This window comes from Falco cherrug, unplaced genomic scaffold, assembly GCF_023634085.1.
Source record: "Falco cherrug isolate bFalChe1 unplaced genomic scaffold, bFalChe1.pri U_21a, whole genome shotgun sequence".
NCBI lineage: Eukaryota > Metazoa > Chordata > Aves > Falconiformes > Falconidae > Falco > Falco cherrug.
Window position 1 is genome coordinate 69,608 of NW_026599289.1, and position 22,653 is coordinate 92,260.

The window sequence follows — 22,653 nt, forward strand, 5'->3', positions numbered from 1 at the left end:
TCTCAGCCCAGAAAGCAGGTAGAACAAGTTTTGTGGTGCCTTTCTCTTGCCTACCGGGGTAGTGTAAAAACTACAGGAGAACTCCTGTCTGGCACCTTCCCCGGTGGAGTTGTGCATGGGGTGTGTTTGGAACATTTTGTTACCAGCCGAGTCCAAAATTCAGCTATTCCCCATCTCAGCCCAGAAAGCAGGTAGAACAAGTTTTGTGGTGCCTTTCTCTTGCGTACCGGGGTAGTGTAAAAACTACCAACAGAACTCGTTTCTGGCACCTTCCCCGGTGGAGTTGTGCATGGGGTGTGTTTGGAACATTTTGTCACCAGCCGAGTCCAAAATTCAGCGATTCCCCATCTCAGCCCAGAAAGCAGGTAGAACAAGTTTTGTGGTGCCTTTCTCTTGCCTACCGGGGTAGTGTAAAAACTACCAACAGAACTCGTTTCTGGCACCTTCCCCGGTGGAGTTGTGCATGGGGTGTGTTTGGAACATTTTGTCACCAGCCGAGTCCAAAATTCAGCGATTCCCCATCTCAGCCCAGAAAGCAGGTAGAACAAGTTTTGTGGTGCCTTTCAGCTGCCTACCGGGGTACTGTAAAAACTACCAACAGAACTCGTTTCTGGCACCTTCCCCGGTGGAGTTGTGCATGGGGTGTGTTTGGAACATTTTGTCAGCAGCCGAGTCCAAAATTCAGCTATTCCCCATGACAGCCCAGAAAGCAGGTAGAACAAGTTTTGTGGTGCCTTTCTCTTGCCTACCGGGGTAGTGTAAAAACTACCAACAGAACTCGTTTCTGGCACCTTCCCCGGTGGAGTTGTGCATGGGGTGTGTTTGGAACATTTTGTCACCAGCCGAGTCCAAAATTCAGCCGTTCCCCATCTCAGCCCAGAAAGCAGGTAGAACAAGTTTTGTGGTGCCTTTCAGCTGCCTACCGGGGTAGTGTAAAAACTACCAACGGAACTCGTTTCTGGCACCTTCCCCGGTGGAGTTGTGCATGGGGTGTGTTTGGAACATTTTGTCACCAGCCGAGTCCAAAATTCAGCGATTCCCCATCTCAGCCCAGAAAGCAGGTAGAACAAGTTTTGTGGTGCCTTTCTCTTGCCTACCGGGGTAGTGTAAAAACTACCAACAGAACTCGTTTCTGGCACCTTCCCCGGAGGAGTTGTGCATGGGGTGTGTTTGGAACATTTTGTCACCAGCCGAGTCCAAAATTCAGCGATTCCCCATCTCAGCCCAGAAAGCAGGTAGAACAAGTTTTGTGGTGCCTTTCAGCTGCCTACCGGGGTAGTGTAAAAACTACCAACAGAACTCGTTTCTGGCACCTTCCCCGGTGGAGTTGTGCATGGGGTGTGTTTGGAACATTTTGTCACCAGCCGAGTCCAAAATTCAGCGATTCCCCATCTCAGCCCAGAAAGCAGGTAGAACAAGTTTTGTGGTGCCTTTCAGCTGCCTACCGGGGTAGTGTAAAAACTACCAACGGAACTCGTTTCTGGCACCTTCCCCGGTGGAGTTGTGCATGGGGTGTGTTTGGAACATTTTGTCACCAGCCGAGTCCAAAATTCAGCGCTTCCCCATCTCAGCCCAGAAAGCAGGTAGAACAAGTTTTGTGGTGCCTTTCAGCTGCCTACCGGGGTACTGTAAAAACTACCAACAGAACTCGTTTCTGGCACCTTCCCCGGAGGAGTTGTGCATGGGGTGTGTTTGGAACATTTTGTCACCAGCCGAGTCCAAAATTCAGCGATTCCCCATCTCAGCCCAGAAAGCAGGTAGAACAACTTTTGTGGTGCCTTTCAGCTGCCTACCGGGGTAGTGTAAAAACTACCAACAGAACTCGTTTCTGGCACCTTCCCCGGTGGAGGTGTGCATGGGGTGTGTTTGGAACATTTTGTCACCAGCCGAGTCCAAAATTCAGCCGTTCCCCATCTCAGCCCAGAAAGCAGGTAGAACAAGTTTTGTGGTGCCTTTCAGCTGCCTACCGGGGTAGTGTAAAAACTACCAACAGAACTCGTTTCTGGCACCTTCCCCGGTGGAGTTGTGCATGGGGTGTGTTTGGAACATTTTGTTACCGGCCGAGTCCAAAATTCAGCGATTCCCCATCTCAGCCCAGAAAGCAGGTAGAACAAGTTTTGTGGTGCCTTTCAGCTGCCTACCGGGGTAGTGTAAAAACTACCAACGGAACTCATTTCTGGCACCTTCCCCGGTGGAGTTGTGCATGGGGTGTGTTTGGAACATTTTGTCAGCAGCCGAGTCCAAAATTCAGCGATTCCCCATCTCAGCCCAGAAAGCAGGTAGAACAAGTTTTGTGGTGCCTTTCTCTTGCCTACCGGGGTAGTGTAAAAACTACCAACAGAACTCGTTTCTGGCACCTTCCCCGGTGGAGTTGTGCATGGGGTGTGTTTGGAACATTTTGTCACCAGCCGAGTCCAAAATTCAGCGATTCCCCATCTCAGCCCAGAAAGCAGGTAGAACAAGTTTTGTGGTGCCTTTCAGCTGCCTACCGGGGTAGTGTAAAAACTACCAACAGAACTCGTTTCTGGCACCTTCCCCGGTGGAGTTGTGCATGGGGTGTGTTTGGAACATTTTGTCACCAGCCGAGTCCAAAATTCAGCGATTCCCCATCTCAGCCCAGAAAGCAGGTACAACAAGTTTTGTGGTGCCTTTCAGCTGCCTACCGGGGTAGTGTAAAAACTACCAACAGAACTCGTTTCTGGCACCTTCCCCGGTGGAGTTGTGCATGGGGTGTGTTTGGAACATTTTGTCAGCAGCCGAGTCCAAAATTCAGCGCTTCCCCATCTCAGCCCAGAAAGCAGGTAGAACAAGTTTTGTGGTGCCTTTCTCTTGCCTACCGGGGTAGTGTAAAAACTACCAAAAGAACTCGTTTCTGGCACCTTTGCCGGTGGAGTTGTGCATGGGGTGTGTTTGGAACATTTTGTCACCAGCCGAGTCCAAAATTCAGCGATTCCCCATCTCAGCCCAGAAAGCAGGTAGAACAAGTTTTGTGGTGCCTTTCTCTTGCCTACCGGGGTAGTGTAAAAACTACCAACAGAACTCGTTTCTGGCACCTTCCCCGGTGGAGTTGTGCATGGGGTGTGTTTGGAACATTTTGCCACCAGCCGAGTCCAAAATTCAGCGATTCCCCATCTCAGCCCAGAAAGCAGGTAGAACAAGTTTTGTGGTGCCTTTCAGCTGCCTACCGGGGTAGTGTAAAAACTACCAACAGAACTCGTTTCTGGCACCTTCCCCGGTGGAGTTGTGCATGGGGTGTGTTTGGAACATTTTGTCAGCAGCCGAGTCCAAAATTCAGCTATTCCCCATGACAGCCCAGAAAGCAGGTAGAACAAGTTTTGTGGTGCCTTTCTCTTGCCTACCGGGGTAGTGTAAAAACTACCAACAGAACTCGTTTCTGGCACCTTCCCCGGTGGAGTTGTGCATGGGGTGTGTTTGGAACATTTTGTCACCAGCCGAGTCCAAAATTCAGCGATTCCCCATCTCAGCCCAGAAAGCAGGTAGAACAAGTTTTGTGGTGCCTTTCAGCTGCCTACCGGGGTAGTGTAAAAACTACCAACGGAACTCGTTTCTGGCACCTTCCCCGGTGGAGTTGTGCATGGGGTGTGTTTGGAACATTTTGTCACCAGCCGAGTCCAAAATTCAGCGATTCCCCATCTCAGCCCAGAAAGCAGGTAGAACAAGTTTTGTGGTGCCTTTCTCTTGCCTACCGGGGTAGTGTAAAAACTACCAACAGAACTCGTTTCTGGCACCTTCCCCGGAGGAGTTGTGCATGGGGTGTGTTTGGAACATTTTGTCACCAGCCGAGTCCAAAATTCAGCGATTCCCCATCTCAGCCCAGAAAGCAGGTAGAACAAGTTTTGTGGTGCCTTTCAGCTGCCTACCGGGGTAGTGTAAAAACTACCAACAGAACTCGTTTCTGGCACCTTCCCCGGTGGAGTTGTGCATGGGGTGTGTTTGGAACATTTTGTCACCAGCCGAGTCCAAAATTCAGCGATTCCCCATCTCAGCCCAGAAAGCAGGTAGAACAAGTTTTGTGGTGCCTTTCAGCTGCCTACCGGGGTAGTGTAAAAACTACCAACAGAACTCGTTTCTGGCACCTTCCCCGGTGGAGTTGTGCATGGGGTGTGTTTGGAACATTTTGTCACCAGCCGAGTCCAAAATTCAGCGATTCCCCATCTCAGCCCAGAAAGCAGGTAGAACAAGTTTTGTGGTGCCTTTCAGCTGCCTACCGGGGTAGTGTAAAAACTACCAACGGAACTCGTTTCTGGCACCTTCCCCGGTGGAGTTGTGCATGGGGTGTGTTTGGAACATTTTGTCACCAGCCGAGTCCAAAATTCAGCCGTTCCCCATCTCAGCCCAGAAAGCAGGTAGAACAAGTTTTGTGGTGCCTTTCAGCTGCCTACCGGGGTAGTGTAAAAACTACCAACAGAACTCGTTTCTGGCACCTTCCCCGGAGGAGTTGTGCATGGGGTGTGTTTGGAACATTTTGTCACCAGCCGAGTCCAAAATTCAGCGATTCCCCATCTCAGCCCAGAAAGCAGGTAGAACAACTTTTGTGGTGCCTTTCAGCTGCCTACCGGGGTAGTGTAAAAACTACCAACAGAACTCGTTTCTGGCACCTTCCCCGGTGGAGGTGTGCATGGGGTGTGTTTGGAACATTTTGTCACCAGCCGAGTCCAAAATTCAGCCGTTCCCCATCTCAGCCCAGAAAGCAGGTAGAACAAGTTTTGTGGTGCCTTTCAGCTGCCTACCGGGGTAGTGTAAAAACTACCAACAGAACTCGTTTCTGGCACCTTCCCCGGTGGAGTTGTGCATGGGGTGTGTTTGGAACATTTTGTTACCGGCCGAGTCCAAAATTCAGCGATTCCCCATCTCAGCCCAGAAAGCAGGTAGAACAAGTTTTGTGGTGCCTTTCAGCTGCCTACCGGGGTAGTGTAAAAACTACCAACGGAACTCGTTTCTGGCACCTTCCCCGGTGGAGTTGTGCATGGGGTGTGTTTGGAACATTTTGTCAGCAGCCGAGTCCAAAATTCAGCGATTCCCCATCTCAGCCCAGAAAGCAGGTAGAACAAGTTTTGTGGTGCCTTTCTCTTGCCTACCGGGGTACTGTAAAAACTACCAACAGAACTCGTTTCTGGCACCTTCCCCGGTGGAGTTGTGCATGGGGTGTGTTTGGAACATTTTGTCACCAGCCGAGTCCAAAATTCAGCCGTTCCCCATCTCAGCCCAGAAAGCAGGTAGAACAAGTTTTGTGGTGCCTTTCAGCTGCCTACCGGGATAGTGTAAAAACTACCAACAGAACTCGTTTCTGGCACCTTCCCCGGTGGAGTTGTGCATGGGGTGTGTTTGGAACATTTTGTCACCAGCTGAGTCGAAAATTCAGCGATTCCCCATCTCAGCCCAGAAAGCAGGTAGAACAAGTTTTGTGGTGCCTTTCAGCTGCCTACCGGGGTAGTGTAAAAACTACCAACAGAACTCGTTTCTGGCACCTTCCCCGGTGGAGTTGTGCATGGGGTGTGTTTGGAACATTTTGTCAGCAGCCGAGTCCAAAATTCAGCGATTCCCCATCTCAGCCCAGAAAGCAGGTAGAACAAGTTTTGTGGTGCCTTTCAGCTGCCTACCGGGGTAGTGTAAAAACTACCAACAGAACTCGTTTCTGGCACCTTCCCCGGTGGAGTTGTGCATGGGGTGTGTTTGGAACATTTTGTCACCAGCCGAGTCCAAAATTCAGCGATTCCCCATCTCAGCCCAGAAAGCAGGTACAACAAGTTTTGTGGTGCCTTTCAGCTGCCTACCGGGGTAGTGTAAAAACTACCAACAGAACTCGTTTCTGGCACCTTCCCCGGTGGAGTTGTGCATGGGGTGTGTTTGGAACATTTTGTCACCAGCCGAGTCCAAAATTCAGCGATTCCCCATCTCAGCCCAGAAAGCAGGTAGAACAAGTTTTGTGGTGCCTTTCTCTTGCCTACCGGGGTAGTGTAAAAACTACCAAAAGAACTCGTTTCTGGCACCTTCCCCGGTGGAGTTGTGCATGGGGTGTGTTTGGAACATTTTGTCACCAGCCGAGTCCAAAATTCAGCGATTCCCCATCTCAGCCCAGAAAGCAGGTAGAACAAGTTTTGTGGTGCCTTTCAGCTGCCTACCGGGGTAGTGTAAAAACTACTAAGAGATCTCCTGTCTGGCACCTTCCCCGGTGGAGTTGTGCATGGGGTGTGTTTGGAACATTTTGTCACCAGCCGAGTCCAAAATTCAGCTATTCCCCATCTCAGCCCAGAAAGCAGGTACAACAAGTTTTGTGGTGCCTTTCTCTTGCCTACCGGGGTAGTGTAAAAACTACCAACAGAACTCGTTTCTGGCACCTTCCCCGGTGGAGTTGTGCATGGGGTGTGTTTGGAACATTTTGTCACCAGCCGAGTCCAAAATTCAGCCGTTCCCCATCTCAGCCCAGAAAGCAGGTAGAACAAGTTTTGTGGTGCCTTTCAGCTGCCTACCGGGATAGTGTAAAAACTACCAACAGAACTCGTTTCTGGCACCTTCCCCGGTGGAGTTGTGCATGGGGTGTGTTTGGAACATTTTGTCACCAGCTGAGTCGAAAATTCAGCGATTCCCCATCTCAGCCCAGAAAGCAGGTAGAACAAGTTTTGTGGTGCCTTTCAGCTGCCTACCGGGGTAGTGTAAAAACTACCAACAGAACTCGTTTCTAGCACCTTCCCCGGTGGAGTTGTGCATGGGGTGTGTTTGGAACATTTTGTCACCAGCCGAGTCCAAAATTCAGCGATTCTCCATCTCAGCCCAGAAAGCAGGTAGAACAAGTTTTGTGGTGCCTTTCTCTTGCCTACCGGGGTAGTGTAAAAACTACCAACAGAACTCGTTTCTGGCACCTTCCCCGGTGGAGTTGTGCATGGGGTGTGTTTGGAACATTTTGTCACCAGCCGAGTCCAAAATTCAGCGATTCCCCATCTCAGCCCAGAAAGCAGGTAGAACAAGTTTTGTGGTGCCTTTCAGCTGCCTACCGGGGTAGTGTAAAAACTACCAACAGAACTCGTTTCTGGCACCTTCCCCGGTGGAGTTGTGCATGGGGTGTGTTTGGAACATTTTGTCAGCAGCCGAGTCCAAAATTCAGCGCTTCCCCATCTCAGCCCAGAAAGCAGGTAGAACAAGTTTTGTGGTGCCTTTCAGCTGCCTACCGGGGTAGTGTAAAAACTACCAACAGAACTCGTTTCTGGCACCTTCCCTGGTGGAGTTGTGCATGGGGTGTGTTTGGAACATTTTGTTACCAGCCGAGTCCAAAATTCAGCCGTTCCCCATCTCAGCCCAGAAAGCAGGTAGAACAAGTTTTGTGGTGCCTTTCAGCTGCCTACCGGGGTAGTGTAAAAACTACCAACAGAACTCGTTTCTGGCACCTTCCCCGGTGGAGTTGTGCATGGGGTGTGTTTGGAACATTTTGTCACCAGCCGAGTCCAAAATTCAGCGATTCTCCATCTCAGCCCAGAAAGCAGGTAGAACAAGTTTTGTGGTGCCTTTCTCTTGCCTACCGGGGTACTGTAAAAACTACCAACAGAACTCGTTTCTGGCACCTTCCCCGGTGGAGTTGTGCATGGGGTGTGTTTGGAACATTTTGTCACCAGCCGAGTCCAAAATTCAGCGATTCCCCATCTCAGCCCAGAAAGCAGGTAGAACAAGTTTTGTGGTGCCTTTCAGCTGCCTACCGGGGTAGTGTAAAAACTACCAACAGAACTCGTTTCTGGCACCTTCCCCGGTGGAGTTGTGCATGGGGTGTGTTTGGAACATTTTGTCACCAGCCGAGTCCAAAATTCAGCTATTCCCCATCTCAGCCCAGAAAGCAGGTACAACAAGTTTTGTGGTGCCTTTCAGCTGCCTACCGGGGTAGTGTAAAAACTACCAACAGAACTCGTTTCTGGCACCTTCCCCGGTGGAGTTGTGCATGGGGTGTGTTTGGAACATTTTGTCACCAGCCGAGTCCAAAATTCAGCGATTCCCCATCTCAGCCCAGAAAGCAGGTAGAACAAGTTTTGTGGTGCCTTTCAGCTGCCTACCGGGGTAGTGTAAAAACTACCAACAGAACTTGTTTCTGGCACCTTCCCCGGTGGAGTTGTGCATGGGGTGTGTTTGGAACATTTTGTCACCAGCCGAGTCCAAAATTCAGCGATTCCCCATCTCAGCCCAGAAAGCAGGTAGAACAAGTTTTGTGGTGCCTTTCTCTTGCCTACCGGGGTAGTGTAAAAACTACCAACAGAACTCGTTTCTGGCACCTTCCCCGGTGGAGTTGTGCATGGGGTGTGTTTGGAACATTTTGTCAGCAGCCGAGTCCAAAATTCAGCGCTTCCCCATCTCAGCCCAGAAAGCAGGTAGAACAAGTTTTGTGGTGCCTTTCAGCTGCCTACCGGGGTAGTGTAAAAAGTACTAAGAGATCTCCTGTCTGGCACCTTCCCCGGTGGAGTTGTGCATGGGGTGTGTTTGGAACATTTTGTCACCAGCCGAGTCCAAAATTCAGCTATTCCCCATCTCAGCCCAGAAAGCAGGTAGAACAAGTTTTGTGGTGCCTTTCTCTTGCCTACCGGGGTAGTGTAAAAACTACCAACAGAACTCGTTTCTGGCACCTTCCCCGGTGGAGTTGTGCATGGGGTGTGTTTGGAACATTTTGTCACCAGCCGAGTCCAAAATTCAGCCGTTCCCCATCTCAGCCCAGAAAGCAGGTAGAACAAGTTTTGTGGTGCCTTTCAGCTGCCTACCGGGATAGTGTAAAAACTACCAACAGAACTCGTTTCTGGCACCTTCCCCGGTGGAGTTGTGCATGGGGTGTGTTTGGAACATTTTGTCACCAGCCGAGTCCAAAATTCAGCCGTTCCCCATCTCAGCCCAGAAAGCAGGTAGAACAAGTTTTGTGGTGCCTTTCAGCTGCCTACCGGGGTAGTGTAAAAACTACCAACAGAACTCGTTTCTGGCACCTTCCCCGGTGGAGTTGTGCATGGGGTGTGTTTGGAACATTTTGTTACCAGCCGAGTCCAAAATTCAGCTATTCCCCATCTCAGCCCAGAAAGCAGGTAGAACAAGTTTTGTGGTGCCTTTCTCTTGCCTACCGGGGTAGTGTAAAAACTACCAACAGAACTCGTTTCTGGCACCTTCCCCGGTGGAGTTGTGCATGGGGTGTGTTTGGAACATTTTGTCAGCAGCCGAGTCCAAAATTCAGCGATTCCCCATCTCAGCCCAGAAAGCAGGTAGAACAAGTTTTGTGGTGCCTTTCAGCTGCCTACCGGGGTAGTGTAAAAACTACCAACAGAACTCGTTTCTGGCACCTTCCCCGGTGGAGTTGTGCATGGGGTGTGTTTGGAACATTTTGTCACCAGCCGAGTCCAAAATTCAGCGATTCCCCATCTCAGCCCAGAAAGCAGGTAGAACAAGTTTTGTGGTGCCTTTCAGCTGCCTACCGGGGTAGTGTAAAAACTACCAACAGAACTCGTTTCTGGCACCTTCCCTGGTGGAGTTGTGCATGGGGTGTGTTTGGAACATTTTGTTACCAGCCGAGTCCAAAATTCAGCCGTTCCCCATCTCAGCCCAGAAAGCAGGTAGAACAAGTTTTGTGGTGCCTTTCAGCTGCCTACCGGGGTAGTGTAAAAACTACCAACAGAACTCGTTTCTGGCACCTTCCCCGGTGGAGTTGTGCATGGGGTGTGTTTGGAACATTTTGTCACCAGCCGAGTCCAAAATTCAGCGATTCTCCATCTCAGCCCAGAAAGCAGGTAGAACAAGTTTTGTGGTGCCTTTCTCTTGCCTACCGGGGTACTGTAAAAACTACCAACAGAACTCGTTTCTGGCACCTTCCCCGGTGGAGTTGTGCATGGGGTGTGTTTGGAACATTTTGTCACCAGCCGAGTCCAAAATTCAGCGATTCCCCATCTCAGCCCAGAAAGCAGGTAGAACAAGTTTTGTGGTGCCTTTCAGCTGCCTACCGGGGTAGTGTAAAAACTACCAACAGAACTCGTTTCTGGCACCTTCCCCGGTGGAGTTGTGCATGGGGTGTGTTTGGAACATTTTGTCAGCAGCCGAGTCCAAAATTCAGCGCTTCCCCATCTCAGCCCAGAAAGCAGGTAGAACAAGTTTTGTGGTGCCTTTCAGCTGCCTACCGGGGTAGTGTAAAAACTACCAACAGAACTCGTTTCTGGCACCTTCCCCGGTGGAGTTGTGCATGGGGTGTGTTTGGAACATTTTGTCACCAGCCGAGTCCAAAATTCAGCGATTCCCCATCTCAGCCCAGAAAGCAGGTAGAACAAGTTTTGTGGTGCCTTTCAGCTGCCTACCGGGGTAGTGTAAAAACTACCAACAGAACTTGTTTCTGGCACCTTCCCCGGTGGAGTTGTGCATGGGGTGTGTTTGGAACATTTTGTCACCAGCCGAGTCCAAAATTCAGCGATTCCCCATCTCAGCCCAGAAAGCAGGTAGAACAAGTTTTGTGGTGCCTTTCTCTTGCCTACCGGGGTAGTGTAAAAACTACCAAAAGAACTCGTTTCTGGCACCTTCCCCGGTGGAGTTGTGCATGGGGTGTGTTTGGAACATTTTGTCAGCAGCCGAGTCCAAAATTCAGCGCTTCCCCATCTCAGCCCAGAAAGCAGGTAGAACAAGTTTTGTGGTGCCTTTCAGCTGCCTACCGGGGTAGTGTAAAAAGTACTAAGAGATCTCCTGTCTGGCACCTTCCCTGGTGGAGTTGTGCATGGGGTGTGTTTGGAACATTTTGTTACCAGCCGAGTCCAAAATTCAGCCGTTCCCCATCTCAGCCCAGAAAGCAGGTAGAACAAGTTTTGTGGTGCCTTTCAGCTGCCTACCGGGGTAGTGTAAAAACTACCAACAGAACTCGTTTCTGGCACCTTCCCCGGTGGAGGTGTGCATGGGGTGTGTTTGGAACATTTTGTCACCAGCCGAGTCCAAAATTCAGCGATTCTCCATCTCAGCCCAGAAAGCAGGTAGAACAAGTTTTGTGGTGCCTTTCTCTTGCCTACCGGGGTAGTGTAAAAACTACCAACAGAACTCGTTTCTGGCACCTTCCCCGGTGGAGTTGTGCATGGGGTGTGTTTGGAACATTTTGTCACCAGCCGAGTCCAAAATTCAGCGATTCCCCATCTCAGCCCAGAAAGCAGGTAGAACAAGTTTTGTGGTGCCTTTCAGCTGCCTACCGGGGTAGTGTAAAAACTACCAACAGAACTCGTTTCTGGCACCTTCCCCGGTGGAGTTGTGCATGGGGTGTGTTTGGAACATTTTGTCACCAGCCGAGTCCAAAATTCAGCGATTCCCCATCTCAGCCCAGAAAGCAGGTAGAACAAGTTTTGTGGTGCCTTTCAGCTGCCTACCGGGGTAGTGTAAAAACTACCAACAGAACTCGTTTCTGGCACCTTCCCTGGTGGAGTTGTGCATGGGGTGTGTTTGGAACATTTTGTTACCAGCCGAGTCCAAAATTCAGCCGTTCCCCATCTCAGCCCAGAAAGCAGGTAGAACAAGTTTTGTGGTGCCTTTCAGCTGCCTACCGGGGTAGTGTAAAAACTACCAACAGAACTCGTTTCTGGCACCTTCCCCGGTGGAGTTGTGCATGGGGTGTGTTTGGAACATTTTGTCACCAGCCGAGTCCAAAATTCAGCGATTCTCCATCTCAGCCCAGAAAGCAGGTAGAACAACTTTTGTGGTGCCTTTCTCTTGCCTACCGGGGTAGTGTAAAAACTACCAACAGAACTCGTTTCTGGCACCTTCCCCGGTGGAGTTGTGCATGGGGTGTGTTTGGAACATTTTGTCACCAGCCGAGTCCAAAATTCAGCGATTCCCCATCTCAGCCCAGAAAGCAGGTACAACAAGTTTTGTGGTGCCTTTCAGCTGCCTACCGGGGTAGTGTAAAAACTACCAACAGAACTCGTTTCTGGCACCTTCCCCGGTGGAGTTGTGCATGGGGTGTGTTTGGAACATTTTGTCACCAGCCGAGTCCAAAATTCAGCTATTCCCCATCTCAGCCCAGAAAGCAGGTAGAACAAGTTTTGTGGTGCCTTTCAGCTGCCTACCGGGGTAGTGTAAAAACTACCAACAGAACTCGTTTCTGGCACCTTCCCCGGTGGAGTTGTGCATGGGGTGTGTTTGGAACATTTTGTCACCAGCCGAGTCCAAAATTCAGCGATTCCCCATCTCAGCCCAGAAAGCAGGTAGAACAAGTTTTGTGGTGCCTTTCAGCTGCCTACCGGGGTAGTGTAAAAACTACCAACAGAACTCGTTTCTGGCACCTTCCCCGGTGGAGTTGTGCATGGGGTGTGTTTGGAACATTTTGTCACCAGCCGAGTCCAAAATTCAGCGATTCCCCATCTCAGCCCAGAAAGCAGGTAGAACAAGTTTTGTGGTGCCTTTCAGCTGCCTACCGGGGTAGTGTAAAAACTACCAACAGAACTCGTTTCTGGCACCTTCCCCGGTGGAGTTGTGCATGGGGTGTGTTTGGAACATTTTGTCACCAGCCGAGTCCAAAATTCAGCGATTCTCCATCTCAGCCCAGAAAGCAGGTAGAACAAGTTTTGTGGTGCCTTTCAGCTGCCTACCGGGGTAGTGTAAAAACTACCAACAGAACTCGTTTCTGGCACCTTCCCCGGTGGAGTTGTGCATGGGGTGTGTTTGGAACATTTTGTCACCAGCCGAGTCCAAAATTCAGCGATTCCCCATCTCAGCCCAGAAAGCAGGTAGAACAAGTTTTGTGGTGCCTTTCAGCTGCCTACCGGGGTAGTGTAAAAACTACCAACAGAACTCGTTTCTGGCACCTTCCCCGGTGGAGTTGTGCATGGGGTGTGTTTGGAACATTTTGTCACCAGCCGAGTCCAAAATTCAGCGATTCCCCATCTCAGCCCAGAAAGCAGGTAGAACAAGTTTTGTGGTGCCTTTCAGCTGCCTACCGGGGTAGTGTAAAAACTACCAACAGAACTCGTTTCTGGCACCTTCCCCGGTGGAGTTGTGCATGGGGTGTGTTTGGAACATTTTGTTACCAGCCGAGTCCAAAATTCAGCCGTTCCCCATCTCAGCCCAGAAAGCAGGTAGAACAAGTTTTGTGGTGCCTTTCAGCTGCCTACCGGGGTAGTGTAAAAACTACCAACAGAACTCGTTTCTGGCACCTTCCCCGGTGGAGGTGTGCATGGGGTGTGTTTGGAACATTTTGTCACCAGCCGAGTCCAAAATTCAGCGATTCTCCATCTCAGCCCAGAAAGCAGGTAGAACAAGTTTTGTGGTGCCTTTCTCTTGCCTACCGGGGTAGTGTAAAAACTACCAACAGAACTCGTTTCTGGCACCTTCCCCGGTGGAGTTGTGCATGGGGTGTGTTTGGAACATTTTGTCACCAGCCGAGTCCAAAATTCAGCGATTCCCCATCTCAGCCCAGAAAGCAGGTAGAACAAGTTTTGTGGTGCCTTTCAGCTGCCTACCGGGGTAGTGTAAAAACTACCAACAGAACTCGTTTCTGGCACCTTCCCCGGTGGAGTTGTGCATGGGGTGTGTTTGGAACATTTTGTCACCAGCCGAGTCCAAAATTCAGCGATTCCCCATCTCAGCCCAGAAAGCAGGTAGAACAAGTTTTGTGGTGCCTTTCTCTTGCCTACCGGGGTAGTGTAAAAACTACCAACAGAACTCGTTTCTGGCACCTTCCCCGGTGGAGTTGTGCATGGGGTGTGTTTGGAACATTTTGTCAGCAGCCGAGTCCAAAATTCAGCGATTCCCCATCTCAGCCCAGAAAGCAGGTAGAACAAGTTTTGTGGTGCCTTTCAGCTGCCTACCGGGGTAGTGTAAAAACTACCAACAGAACTCGTTTCTGGCACCTTCCCCGGTGGAGTTGTGCATGGGGTGTGTTTGGAACATTTTGTCAGCAGCCGAGTCCAAAATTCAGCGATTCCCCATCTCAGCCCAGAAAGCAGGTAGAACAAGTTTTGTGGTGCCTTTCTCTTGCCTACCGGGGTAGTGTAAAAACTACCAACAGAACTCGTTTCTGGCACCTTCCCCGGTGGAGTTGTGCATGGGGTGTGTTTGGAACATTTTGTCACCAGCCGAGTCCAAAATTCAGCGATTCCCCATCTCAGCCCAGAAAGCAGGTAGAACAAGTTTTGTGGTGCCTTTCAGCTGCCTACCGGGGTAGTGTAAAAACTACCAACAGAACTCGTTTCTGGCACCTTCCCCGGTGGAGTTGTGCATGGGGTGTGTTTGGAACATTTTGTCACCAGCCGAGTCCAAAATTCAGCGATTCCCCATCTCAGCCCAGAAAGCAGGTAGAACAAGTTTTGTGGTGCCTTTCAGCTGCCTACCGGGGTAGTGTAAAAACTACCAACAGAACTCGTTTCTGGCACCTTCCCCGGTGGAGTTGTGCATGGGGTGTGTTTGGAACATTTTGTCACCAGCCGAGTCCAAAATTCAGCCGTTCCCCATCTCAGCCCAGAAAGCAGGTAGAACAAGTTTTGTGGTGCCTTTCAGCTGCCTACCGGGGTACTGTAAAAACTACCAACAGAACTCGTTTCTGGCACCTTCCCCGGTGGAGTTGTGCATGGGGTGTGTTTGGAACATTTTGTCAGGAGCCGAGTCCAAAATTCAGCGATTCCCCATCTCAGCCCAGAAAGCAGGTAGAACAAGTTTTGTGGTGCCTTTCAGCTGCCTACCGGGGTAGTGTAAAAACTACCAACAGAACTCGTTTCTGGCACCTTCCCCGGTGGAGTTGTGCATGGGGTGTGTTTGGAACATTTTGTCACCAGCCGAGTCCAAAATTCAGCGATTCCCCATCTCAGCCCAGAAAGCAGGTAGAACAAGTTTTGTGGTGCCTTTCAGCTGCCTACCGGGGTAGTGTAAAAACTACCAACAGAACTCGTTTCTGGCACCTTCCCCGGTGGAGTTGTGCATGGGGTGTGTTTGGAACATTTTGTCACCAGCCGAGTCCAAAATTCAGCGATTCTCCATCTCAGCCCAGAAAGCAGGTAGAACAAGTTTTGTGGTGCCTTTCAGCTGCCTACCGGGGTAGTGTAAAAACTACCAACAGAACTCGTTTCTGGCACCTTCCCCGGTGGAGTTGTGCATGGGGTGTGTTTGGAACATTTTGTCACCAGCCGAGTCCAAAATTCAGCGATTCCCCATCTCAGCCCAGAAAGCAGGTAGAACAAGTTTTGTGGTGCCTTTCAGCTGCCTACCGGGGTAGTGTAAAAACTACCAACAGAACTCGTTTCTGGCACCTTCCCCGGTGGAGTTGTGCATGGGGTGTGTTTGGAACATTTTGTCACCAGCCGAGTCCAAAATTCAGCGATTCCCCATCTCAGCCCAGAAAGCAGGTAGAACAAGTTTTGTGGTGCCTTTCAGCTGCCTACCGGGGTAGTGTAAAAACTACCAACAGAACTTGTTTCTGGCACCTTCCCCGGTGGAGTTGTGCATGGGGTGTGTTTGGAACATTTTGTCACCAGCCGAGTCCAAAATTCAGCGATTCCCCATCTCAGCCCAGAAAGCAGGTAGAACAAGTTTTGTGGTGCCTTTCTCTTGCCTACCGGGGTAGTGTAAAAACTACCAAAAGAACTCGTTTCTGGCACCTTCCCCGGTGGAGTTGTGCATGGGGTGTGTTTGGAACATTTTGTCAGCAGCCGAGTCCAAAATTCAGCGCTTCCCCATCTCAGCCCAGAAAGCAGGTAGAACAAGTTTTGTGGTGCCTTTCAGCTGCCTACCGGGGTAGTGTAAAAAGTACTAAGAGATCTCCTGTCTGGCACCTTCCCCGGTGGAGTTGTGCATGGGGTGTGTTTGGAACATTTTGTCACCAGCCGAGTCCAAAATTCAGCTATTCCCCATCTCAGCCCAGAAAGCAGGTAGAACAAGTTTTGTGGTGCCTTTCTCTTGCCTACCGGGGTAGTGTAAAAACTACCAACAGAACTCGTTTCTGGCACCTTCCCCGGTGGAGTTGTGCATGGGGTGTGTTTGGAACATTTTGTCACCAGCCGAGTCCAAAATTCAGCCGTTCCCCATCTCAGCCCAGAAAGCAGGTAGAACAAGTTTTGTGGTGCCTTTCAGCTGCCTACCGGGATAGTGTAAAAACTACCAACAGAACTCGTTTCTGGCACCTTCCCCGGTGGAGTTGTGCATGGGGTGTGTTTGGAACATTTTGTCACCAGCCGAGTCGAAAATTCAGCGATTCCCCATCTCAGCCCAGAAAGCAGGTAGAACAAGTTTTGTGGTGCCTTTCAGCTGCCTACCGGGGTAGTGTAAAAACTACCAACAGAACTCGTTTCTGGCACCTTCCCCGGTGGAGTTGTGCATGGGGTGTGTTTGGAACATTTTGTCACCAGCCGAGTCCAAAATTCAGCGATTCCCCATCTCAGCCCAGAAAGCAGGTAGAACAAGTTTTGTGGTGCCTTTCTCTTGCCTACCGGGGTAGTGTAAAAACTACCAACAGAACTCGTTTCTGGCACCTTCCCCGGTGGAGTTGTGCATGGGGTGTGTTTGGAACATTTTGTCACCAGCCGAGTCCAAAATTCAGCGATTCCCCATCTCAGCCCAGAAAGCAGGTAGAACAAGTTTTGTGGTGCCTTTCAGCTGCCTACCGGGGTAGTGTAAAAACTACCAACAGAACTCGTTTCTGGCACCTTCCCCGGTGGAGTTGTGCATGGGGTGTGTTTGGAACATTTTGTCACCAGCCGAGTCCAAAATTCAGCGATTCCCCATCTCAGCCCAGAAAGCAGGTAGAACAAGTTTTGTGGTGCCTTTCAGCTGCCTACCGGGGTAGTGTAAAAACTACCAACAGAACTCGTTTCTGGCACCTTCCCTGGTGGAGTTGTGCATGGGGTGTGTTTGGAACATTTTGTTACCAGCCGAGTCCAAAATTCAGCCGTTCCCCATCTCAGCCCAGAAAGCAGGTAGAACAAGTTTTGTGGTGCCTTTCAGCTGCCTACCGGGGTAGTGTAAAAACTACCAACAGAACTCGTTTCTGGCACCTTCCCCGGTGGAGGTGTGCATGGGGTGTGTTTGGAACATTTTGTCACCAGCCGAGTCCAAAATTCAGCGATTCTCCATCTCAGCCCAGAAAGCAGGTAGAACAACTTTTGTGGTGCCTTTCTCTTGCCTACCGGGGTAGTGTAAAAACTACCAACAGAACTCGTTTCTGGCACCTTCCCCGGTGGAGTTGTGCATGGGGTGTGTTTGGAACATTTTGTTACCAGCCGAGTCCAAAATTCAGCCGTTCCCCATCTCAGCCCAGAAAGCAGGTAGAACAAGTTTTGTGGTGCCTTTCAGCTGCCTACCGGGGTAGTGTAAAAACTACCAACAGAACTCGTTTCTGGCACCTTCCCCGGTGGAGGTGTGCATGGGGTGTGTTTGGAACATTTTGTCACCAGCCGAGTCCAAAATTCAGCGATTCTCCATCTCAGCCCAGAAAGCAGGTAGAACAAGTTTTGTGGTGCCTTTCTCTTGCCTACCGGGGTAGTGTAAAAACTACCAACAGAACTCGTTTCTGGCACCTTCCCCGGTGGAGTTGTGCATGGGGTGTGTTTGGAACATTTTGTCACCAGCCGAGTCCAAAATTCAGCGATTCCCCATCTCAGCCCAGAAAGCAGGTAGAACAAGTTTTGTGGTGCCTTTCAGCTGCCTACCGGGGTAGTGTAAAAACTACCAACAGAACTCGTTTCTGGCACCTTCCCCGGTGGAGTTGTGCATGGGGTGTGTTTGGAACATTTTGTCACCAGCCGAGTCCAAAATTCAGCGATTCCCCATCTCAGCCCAGAAAGCAGGTAGAACAAGTTTTGTGGTGCCTTTCAGCTGCCTACCGGGGTAGTGTAAAAACTACCAACAGAACTCGTTTCTGGCACCTTCCCCGGTGGAGTTGTGCATGGGGTGTGTTTGGAACATTTTGTCACCAGCCGAGTCCAAAATTCAGCCGTTCCCCATCTCAGCCCAGAAAGCAGGTAGAACAAGTTTTGTGGTGCCTTTCTCTTGCCTACCGGGGTAGTGTAAAAACTACCAACAGAACTCGTTTCTGGCACCTTCCCCGGTGGAGTTGTGCATGGGGTGTGTTTGGAACATTTTGTCACCAGCCGAGTCCAAAATTCAGCGATTCCCCATCTCAGCCCAGAAAGCAGGTAGAACAAGTTTTGTGGTGCCTTTCAGCTGCCTACCGGGGTAGTGTAAAAACTACTAAGAGATCTCCTGTCTGGCACCTTCCCCGGTGGAGTTGTGCATGGGGTGTGTTTGGAACATTTTGTCAGGAGCCGAGTCCAAAATTCAGCGATTCCCCATCTCAGCCCAGAAAGCAGGTACAACAAGTTTTGTGGTGCCTTTCAGCTGCCTACCGGGGTAGTGTAAAAACTACCAACAGAACTCGTTTCTGGCACCTTCCCCGGTGGAGTTGTGCATGGGGTGTGTTTGGAACATTTTGTCACCAGCCGAGTCCAAAATTCAGCGATTCCCCATCTCAGCCCAGAAAGCAGGTAGAACAAGTTTTGTGGTGCCTTTCAGCTGCCTACCGGGGTAGTGTAAAAACTACCAACAGAACTCGTTTCTGGCACCTTCCCCGGTGGAGTTGTGCATGGGGTGTGTTTGGAACATTTTGTCACCAGCCGAGTCCAAAATTCAGCGATTCCCCATCTCAGCCCAGAAAGCAGGTAGAACAAGTTTTGTGGTGCCTTTCAGCTGCCTACCGGGGTAGTGTAAAAACTACCAACAGAACTCGTTTCTGGCACCTTCCCCGGTGGAGTTGTGCATGGGGTGTGTTTGGAACATTTTGTCACCAGCCGAGTCCAAAATTCAGCTATTCCCCATCTCAGCCCAGAAAGCAGGTAGAACAAGTTTTGTGGTGCCTTTCAGCTGCCTACCGGGATAGTGTAAAAACTACCAACAGAACTCGTTTCTGGCACCTTCCCCGGTGGAGTTGTGCATGGGGTGTGTTTGGAACATTTTGTCACCAGCCGAGTCCAAAATTCAGCCGTTCCCCATCTCAGCCCAGAAAGCAGGTAGAACAAGTTTTGTGGTGCCTTTCAGCTGCCTACCGGGGTAGTGTAAAAACTACCAACAGAACTCGTTTCTGGCACCTTCCCCGGTGGAGTTGTGCATGGGGTGTGTTTGGAACATTTTGTCACCAGCCGAGTCCAAAATTCAGCTATTCCCCATCTCAGCCCAGAAAGCAGGTAGAACAAGTTTTGTGGTGCCTTTCTCTTGCCTACCGGGGTAGTGTAAAAACTACCAACAGAACTCGTTTCTGGCACCTTCCCCGGTGGAGTTGTGCATGGGGTGTGTTTGGAACATTTTGTCACCAGCCGAGTCCAAAATTCAGCGATTCCCCATCTCAGCCCAGAAAGCAGGTAGAACAAGTTTTGTGGTGCCTTTCAGCTGCCTACCGGGGTAGTGTAAAAACTACCAACAGAACTCGTTTCTGGCACCTTCCCTGGTGGAGTTGTGCATGGGGTGTGTTTGGAACATTTTGTTACCAGCCGAGTCCAAAATTCAGCCGTTCCCCATCTCAGCCCCGAAAGCAGGTACAACAAGTTTTGTGGTGCCTTTCAGCTGCCTACCGGGGTAGTGTAAAAACTACCAACAGAACTCGTTTCTGGCACCTTCCCCGGTGGAGTTGTGCATGGGGTGTGTTTGGAACATTTTGTCACCAGCCGAGTCCAAAATTCAGCGATTCCCCATCTCAGCCCAGAAAGCAGGTAGAACAAGTTTTGTGGTGCCTTTCAGCTGCCTACCGGGGTAGTGTAAAAACTACCAACAGAACTCGTTTCTGGCACCTTCCCCGGTGGAGTTGTGCATGGGGTGTGTTTGGAACATTTTGTCACCAGCCGAGTCCAAAATTCAGCTATTCCCCATCTCAGCCCAGAAAGCAGGTAGAACAAGTTTTGTGGTGCCTTTCAGCTGCCTACCGGGGTAGTGTAAAAACTACCAACAGAACTCGTTTCTGGCACCTTCCCCGGAGGAGTTGTGCATGGGGTGTGTTTGGAACATTTTGTCACCAGCCGAGTCCAAAATTCAGCGATTCCCCATCTCAGCCCAGAAAGCAGGTAGAACAAGTTTTGTGGTGCCTTTCAGCTGCCTACCGGGGTAGTGTAAAAACTACCAACAGAACTCGTTTCTGGCACCTTCCCCGGTGGAGTTGTGCATGGGGTGTGTTTGGAACATTTTGTCACCAGCCGAGTCCAAAATTCAGCGATTCCCCATCTCAGCCCAGAAAGCAGGTACAACAAGTTTTGTGGTGCCTTTCAGCTGCCTACCGGGGTAGTGTAAAAACTACCAACAGAACTCGTTTCTGGCACCTTCCCCGGTGGAGTTGTGCATGGGGTGTGTTTGGAACATTTTGTCACCAGCCGAGTCCAAAATTCAGCGATTCCCCATCTCAGCCCAGAAAGCAGGTAGAACAAGTTTTGTGGTGCCTTTCAGCTGCCTACCGGGGTAGTGTAAAAACTACCAACAGAACTCGTTTCTGGCACCTTCCCCGGTGGAGTTGTGCATGGGGTGTGTTTGGAACATTTTGTCACCAGCCGAGTCCAAAATTCAGCGATTCCCCATCTCAGCCCAGAAAGCAGGTAGAACAAGTTTTGTGGTGCCTTTCAGCTGCCTACCGGGGTAGTGTAAAAACTACCAACAGAACTCGTTTCTGGCGCCTTCCCCGGTGGAGTTGTGCATGGGGTGTGTTTGGAACATTTTGTCACCAGCCGAGTCCAAAATTCAGCTATTCCCCATCTCAGCCCAGAAAGCAGGTACAACAAGTTTTGTGGTGCCTTTCTCTTGCCTACCGGGGTAGTGTAAAAACTACCAACAGAACTCGTTTCTGGCGCCTTCCCCGGTGGAGTTGTGCATGGGGTGTGTTTGGAACATTTTGTCACCAGCCGAGTCCAAAATTCAGCGATTCCCCATCTCAGCCCAGAAAGCAGGTAGAACAAGTTTTGTGGTGCCTTTCAGCTGCCTACCGGGGTAGTGTAAAAACTACCAACAGAACTCGTTTCTGACACCTTCCCCGGTGGAGTTGTGCATGGGGTGTGTTTGGAACATTTTGTCACCAGCCGAGTCCAAAATTCAGCTATTCCCCATCTCAGCCCAGAAAGCAGGTACAACAAGTTTTGTGGTGCCTTTCAGCTGCCTACCGGGGTAGTGTAAAAACTACCAACAGAACTCGTTTCTGGCACCTTCCCCGGTGGAGTTGTGCATGGGGTGTGTATGGAACAGTTTGTCACCAGCCAAGTCCAAAATTCAGCGATTCCCCATCTCAGCCCAGAAAGCAGGTACAACAAGTTTTGTGGTGCCTTTCAGCTGCCTACCGGGGTAGTGTAAAAACTACCAACAGAACTCGTTTCTGGCACCTTCCCCGGAGGAGTTGTGCATGGGGTGTGTTTGGAACATTTTGTCACCAGCCGAGTCCAAAATTCAGCGATTCCCCATCTCAGCCCAGAAAGCAGGTAGAACAAGTTTTGTGGTGCCTTTCAGCTGCCTACCGGGGTAGTGTAAAAACTACCAACAGAACTCGTTTCTGGCACCTTCCCCGGTGGAGTTGTGCATGGGGTGTGTTTGGAACATTTTGTCACCAGCCGAGTCCAAAATTCAGCGATTCCCCATCTCAGCCCAGAAAGCAGGTAGAACAAGTTTTGTGGTGCCTTTCAGCTGCCTACCGGGGTAGTGTAAAAACTACCAACAGAACTCGTTTCTGGCACCTTCCCCGGTGGAGGTGTGCATGGGGTGTGTTTGGAACATTTTGTCACCAGCCGAGTCCAAAATTCAGCGATTCCCCATCTCAGCCCAGAAAGCAGGTAGAACAAGTTTTGTGGTGCCTTTCAGCTGCCTACCGGGGTAGTGTAAAAACTACCAACAGAACTCGTTTCTGGCACCTTCCCCGGAGGAGTTGTGCATGGGGTGTGTTTGGAACATTTTGTCACCAGCCGAGTCCAAAATTCAGCGATTCCCCATCTCAGCCCAGAAAGCAGGTAGAACAAGTTTTGTGGTGCCTTTCAGCTGCCTACCGGGGTAGTGTAAAAACTACCAACAGAACTCGTTTCTGGCACCTTCCCCGGAGGAGTTGTGCATGGGGTGTGTTTGGAACATTTTGTCACCAGCCGAGTCCAAAATTCAGCGATTCCCCATCTCAGCCCAGAAAGCAGGTAGAACAAGTTTTGTGGTGCCTTTCAGCTGCCTACCGGGGTAGTGTAAAAACTACCAACAGAACTCGTTTCTGGCACCTTCCCCGGTGGAGTTGTGCATGGGGTGTGTTTGGAACATTTTGTCACCAGCCGAGTCCAAAATTCAGCGATTCCCCATCTCAGCCCAGAAAGCAGGTAGAACAAGTTTTGTGGTGCCTTTCAGCTGCCTACCGGGGTAGTGTAAAAACTACCAACAGAACTCGTTTCTGGCACCTTCCCCGGTGGAGGTGTGCATGGGGTGTGTTTGGAACATTTTGTCACCAGCCGAGTCCAAAATTCAGCGATTCCCCATCTCAGCCCAGAAAGCAGGTAGAACAAGTTTTGTGGTGCCTTTCAGCTGCCTACCGGGGTAGTGTAAAAACTACCAACAGAACTCGTTTCTGGCACCTTCCCCGGTGGAGTTGTGCATGGGGTGTGTTTGGAACATTTTGTCACCAGCCGAGTCCAAAATTCAGCGATTCCCCATCTCAGCCCAGAAAGCAGGTAGAACAAGTTTTGT